This window comes from Triticum aestivum, chromosome 5B (genome assembly GCF_018294505.1).
Source record: "Triticum aestivum cultivar Chinese Spring chromosome 5B, IWGSC CS RefSeq v2.1, whole genome shotgun sequence".
Lineage (NCBI taxonomy): Eukaryota > Viridiplantae > Streptophyta > Magnoliopsida > Poales > Poaceae > Triticum > Triticum aestivum.
The window spans coordinates 690,402,692-690,408,691 of record NC_057807.1 but is presented as its reverse complement, the minus strand read 5'-3'; positions in this window follow the sequence as shown (position 1 = coordinate 690,408,691).

The following is a 6,000-nucleotide window of genomic DNA, read 5'->3' as shown; positions in this document are numbered from 1 at the left end:
AACAAGTTTTCGTATTATCTATCCGACACTACTGGCTACATACATATACAATATGTAAGATCTCTTAATTACAATCCCCTAGCAATTGAAATCAACTTCCACATGGTATTCTCCGGCTTTATTGATGACGTGGTCAAGAAAGAATCCCGCCAGTTCCTCTTGAATTGCTTTCATGCGATCTTGTTCTAGGAGTTCATTCCGCATCGGCCACGTCTAATTTGAAGAAGGGGGTTAATTAATACATATATATGAATGAAATTCAATAGAAATGATGGTGTAATAAAATGAAATTATGAATATTATTGCTTACGCACTTCATATTGTCTTTGAGAGTAACTCCGCTTATTTTTCAAAGTCGCGTTGTAGATGAACTCGCACACATAGTATTCACAGAAATCATTCCCTTGTTCCTGCCACAAGCACTTTACGAGAAATAGAGGTCAATTAAACTGATAATGAAGCATTATAAATGGCATTGATGAAAGTATAGCTATAGAATCAATGGGAGATGCGCGCAACTAGCTAGCTAGCTAGTAGTACTTACTTTCAGGTATGTATATCGCAGCTCCTTCGGCAGTCCCGGAGCTTCTACGGTGAACTGTTTCCAAACCCTGCAAGACAAAGAAAATAATTATTATTACTTGAGATATCAGAAATGAACAAAAAGTTGCCGATATGGTGCGATAATGATCAATTGAACTTACTTGTTGAGCAATTTAGTCATGTCTGCATAGGTTTCAGGATCTTTTCATCTCGAGTCTAAGACGGTTACTAAACCCCGCTCAAGCTTAATCTCCAGAAGAACATAGTGGAAGCTGCGCACACATGCATAAGTCATCAATTACATTACTATAACCTCGCTCGAGTAATAAGGGAAACCGAATATGCACACGACAGTAACACTCACTCGAAGTTGTAAGGAAATAGTATTAAATCTTTGTTTTGATTTTTGATCAACGATTGTAGCAAGTTGGCCTCGGCCTCGTCGGCGTGCTTTTTAACCTGAATTTCATCTATGATATTTGTGTTAATGAACCCAATATCATATATTTCTTGTTTTCTGCACTCGACGATCTTCAATCTGCATAATATAGTGAGGATAATTAATTATAAATACATGCAATGAAAGAGCTGAGCTATATATAGAGACTTAATGACAAAAATAGTACTTACAGACAGTAGCAAAATACCGTTAATTTATCGAGGGCCTTTTGATTGAAGAACTCGAAGAACTCCTCAAATGGAACAGGCAACAGATCAGCTCCAACGAGGTCGTGCTCCTCTTTAATGTTCAGATACAAAGTATTTGTCCCCCCCAGACTCTCTGCAGGTTTTCATGTACCAATTATGGAATCTTCGCATCATCGTTGTTAGAGATTTTTCATCTTTGACGAGAGGCTTCCCGTACTCGTATCCGTGTTCGTCCACCTCCATGAAATCAGGAAGTTGATCGTCAGGTAGGTAATATGCAAGATTGCCATAACCGGCCACCGTCCCCGGAGCATTAGCGACGATGTCGCCGCTAGACACATTGAGCGGGGGGCACGATTGATTTGCTTGTTCGCCGAGCTGGGCAATTTTTTTCCAGCTGCTCGTTCTCTTGACCTTTGATGTCTGACCGTACTTCCCGACCGCTCCGCTAGGAGATATGTCTGTTTAGTAATGCGCTCATAGTTGCTTCTCGGCGGAGACTTTGCTGGTTTCCTCAGGGCATCGAGAGTGCGCTTTGCTTTCACCGGATCTACCTTCTCCTCCGGAGGTGGATGTCTTTTTGCTTTCAACCCTTCAAAGAAGTCGTACACTTCGGTCTGCACGATCTTCCCATTTTCCTCCTCGGTCCTCTCGTACGGTAACTTCTCTAGAGGCTTGAGAGAAGGACCGTATCTGTATTGCCTCCCGCCTCTGGCTGTACAGCTAGACGCCGGAGCAGACGGAGCGGCTGCAGTGTCTGTCTTCTTTCGTGCTTGCTTACGAGGCGGAGGAGAAGGACTACGATGCGCCAGAGCAGCTGGGGCGGCGACGGTTCTCTTCCGCCCTTGCTTGCGAGGCGGAGAAGGAGGAGGCTGCTGGCTGCCCGGGCGCGCCGGCGCAGGCGGAGAAGGAGGCGGAGTGCCGCCACGCGCCGGAGAAGGAGGCCCAGTGCCCTGATCGTCACTCGCCGGAGGAGGAGGCGGAGTGCCCTGACTCGCCGGAGGAGGAGGAGGAGGCGGAGGCATCCAGTTCAGAAGGTTGATGAGCTCCTTCCGCCATAGGCATGGAGTCTTTAGAGCAGAACCCAGCCTAGTCTCCCCTTCACCGGTAGGGTAGTCAAGCTAGAGGTCCTCAAATCCCTCCATTATTTCATCCACCGTCACCCTAGCATAATCCTTCTGGAATCAGCCGACAGTGAAAAGTTGCACCGTGTTAAGTAGGATAAACAGAGCCAACAACCGCCTTGACCTTCAAATTCATCCATCGCATCATAATGTGGCAATTTTGAGACTCCGTGATAGCATCCACGGGATAGCTGGCAAGAGCCATCAAGACATGCTCCGGCTAAAGCAGCTCGGTGAAAGCCATGCTACTTCTCCGCTGAGATGGCGGGGTAGCTTCAGGGGAAGCTTCGGTAGGTCGTTTGCTGCGATCTGCTTCTCGTTCCTCTAGCCCCATTACCCTTTCGTGCAGCGCCTGCAGTTGGCTCTGCTCCAGTTTCTTCCTCCTCTCCTGGGTTTTGTAACCCCTGCGTCCGGAAAACAAACCTTCCACGGAATGGAGCCTGGCGTGCCTCGTGTCCATCCAGGATGCTCAGGATTCCCGAGGGCCATTGTGAGCTCGTCCTTCTCCCTGTCTGGAACGAACGTCCCTTGCTGTGCTGCATCAATATAGTGCCGAAGCCTCTTGACTGGTATTTTCAGTTGCTCATCCGTCCAATGGCACTTCCCTGATACAGGGTCCAAGGTCCCGCCAGCCCCGAAGAACCAAGTCCGGCAACGGTCTGGCCAGTTCATTATCTCTGGTTCGATCCCTTTATCAAGCAGATCATTCTCAGCCTTGGACCACTTAGGCCGGGCTTTGAGGTAGCCACCTGACCCTGTGCGATGGTGAAACTGCTTCTTCGCAGCATTTTGCTTGTTTGTCGCCGACATCTTCTTACTCTTTTCCGATGTCTTGTGGGCCACAAATGCGGGCCAGTGATCTTTGATCTTCTCATATTTGCCGATGAATTCTGGTGTCTCTTCTTTGTCGACAAACTTGTTCAGCTCTTTCCTCCACCTCCTGAATAGGCTTGCCATCTTCTTAAGAGTGCAAGACTTGATTAATTGCTCTTTAACTGGCTTCTCCGGATCCTCCTCTGGCGGTAGGGTGAAATTTGCCTTCAACTCAGTCCAAAGATCATCTTTCTGCATATCATTGATATAAGACACCTCAGGGTCTTTCTCCTTAGGCTTATACCATTATTGGATGCTGATCGAGATCTTGTCCCTAACAAGAACCCCGCACTGAGCAGAAAATGCGTTCTTTGTCCGGATGGGTTCAATCGGTTCGCCGTCGGGCGCGATTGCTGTGTTCTCAAACCTTTCATCCGAGCTCAACTTTTTCTTCGGGCCTCGTCTCCTTACCGAAGTTGTGCTTGATCCGGAGGGCTAGAAAAAGGAAGAAAGACGAGAGTTAATTAATATGTGTACATATACCAAAACAGTGAATGCATCAATTAACTAGTCAGCACGGGCTTAACAAATATATATATACCTGCTTGGACTCGGTTCAGTCACCGGAGCAGTCAGCACGGTCTCCTTCTTGTACCTCCATTGGGCCACCGAAGCCATCATGAACATAGCCCTCTTCTTGTACCGGCATTAATGGGCCGAAGCCATCATGAACATAGCCCTCTTCTTCACCCGGTCCTTCCTGACCATCGGTGTCGTTGAGAAACGACGCAATGACATCACTTCCTTGTGCGATTATCTCCACCAACATCGCTTATGTTGCTTCGTCTCGGGAGTGCTCCATAGTTTCTGCAAATATTTACAACATGTCAATTATCATTCAAACATGGTACAGATGGATACATATTAGTGGCAAATGTAGAACTAGCTAGCTAATCACAATAAGGAATCATGTTAGTGGCCTCGACGATGCTTCTCTAGGGTTTGGGGTGGCCTAGACAACGCTTCAAGGGTTTGGGGTGGCCTCGACACAACGCTTCAAGGGTTTGGGGTGGCCTCGATGAAAACGCTCTTTTAACTTGGTAAATTTGGGTGGCCTTGAGAGAGTTTGTCGGGTAGGGGCGCGGCGGGAGGGGGTACGTAGGAGACCAACATCGTTTTTTCTCTAGGGTTTGGGTGTCCTCGAGAGTTTTGGTTGAGCGAGAGGGACAAGGGGGGTGCTGCCATGGTATAAGTTCTCACGGTCGAGAGGGGGTATATATATCGACCGCCCCTCATGTTGAAGTTATCCGGGAGGGGGTTATATTGACAACGACGCGACACATACACGGGAAAATAATGTTATCGGGGAGGGGGTATATCGACCCCACCCCACGTGTTGAAGTTATCGGGAGGGCCGGGGTTTATATCAACAACGACGACATACTTACATGAGAAAATAATATTATCGGGGAGGGGGTATATCGACGCCCCCCACGTGTTGAAGTTATCGGGAGGGGGTATATTGACCCCCCCACGTGTTGAAGTTATCGGGAGTTTATATCGACACGACATACGTACATGAAAATAATATTATCAGGGGTGGGGGGGGGGTATATCGACCCCCCACGTCCTTCTTAATATCACTTAGCAACTTTTGCAACGATAGGGAGGGGGTGCTCCCGTGGTCTAAAATCCGTCTATGCACGATAGAAAATTCAGAAAAAATACATCTATGATCCCTCGACGTCCCCGCCTCTCTCATAAACAAAAAAAAATCTGTGAATAAAAAAAACATCATGTTCTATGAACAAAAAACATCATATTTCATCCACATCCGTGCATACATCATATATGTGATCATCTATGAAAAAAACATCATATTCTATAAAAAAAGAATTACATATATATATGAACAAAAACAATTATGATAACAAGCATATATATCATCATATATAAAAAAACAAGCATATATATGAAAAAAAACAAGCATATATATGAAAAAAATGCAAGGGAGGGTGTCGGTGTCAAAACCGGCGGATCTCGGGTAAGGGGTCCCGAACTGTGCGTCTAGGCGCATGGTAACAGGAGACAAGGGACACGATGTTTTACCCAGGTTTGGGCCGTCTTGATGGAGGTAAAACCCTACGTCCTGCTTGATTGATATTGATGATGTGGGTATTACAAGAGTAGATCTACCACGAGATCAAGGAGGCTAAACCCTAGAAGCTAGCCTATGGTATGATTGTTGTTATTGTTGTTGTCCTACGGACTAAAACCATCCGGTTTATATAGACACTGGAGAGGGCTAGGGTTACACAGAGTCGGTTACAATGGTAGGAGATCTACATATCTGTATCGCCAAGCTTGCCTTCCACACCAAGGAAAGTCCCATCCGGACACGGGACGAAGTCTTCAATCTTGTATCTTCATAGTCTTGGAGTCCGGCCGATGATGATAGTTCGGCTATCCAGACACCCCCTAGTCCAGGACTCCCTCAGTAGCCCCTGAACTTGGCTTCAATGATGACGAGTCCGGCGCGCATATTGTCTTCGGCATTGCAAGGCGGGTTCCTTCTCCAAATAGTTTGTAGAAGATTGTGAACACCAGGATAGTGTCCGGCTCTGCAAAATAAATTCCACATTCCACCGTAGAGAGAATAATATTTACACAAGTTCAATCTGCTGACGTGTTTCGTGGCGCGACGTCACACCACAACCAAGCCTTTACTTGAATTGTTTTTATTATACCGCCTCAGCGCGTTTAGCAAAGCGGTTTCCTTGGCACGTCTTGTCGAAGCAGAGATCGTGTTCCCCTTATTCTGGGATTCTCATCAATACGGACGTGGGTAACCCAACCGCGCCATTGATTGCGG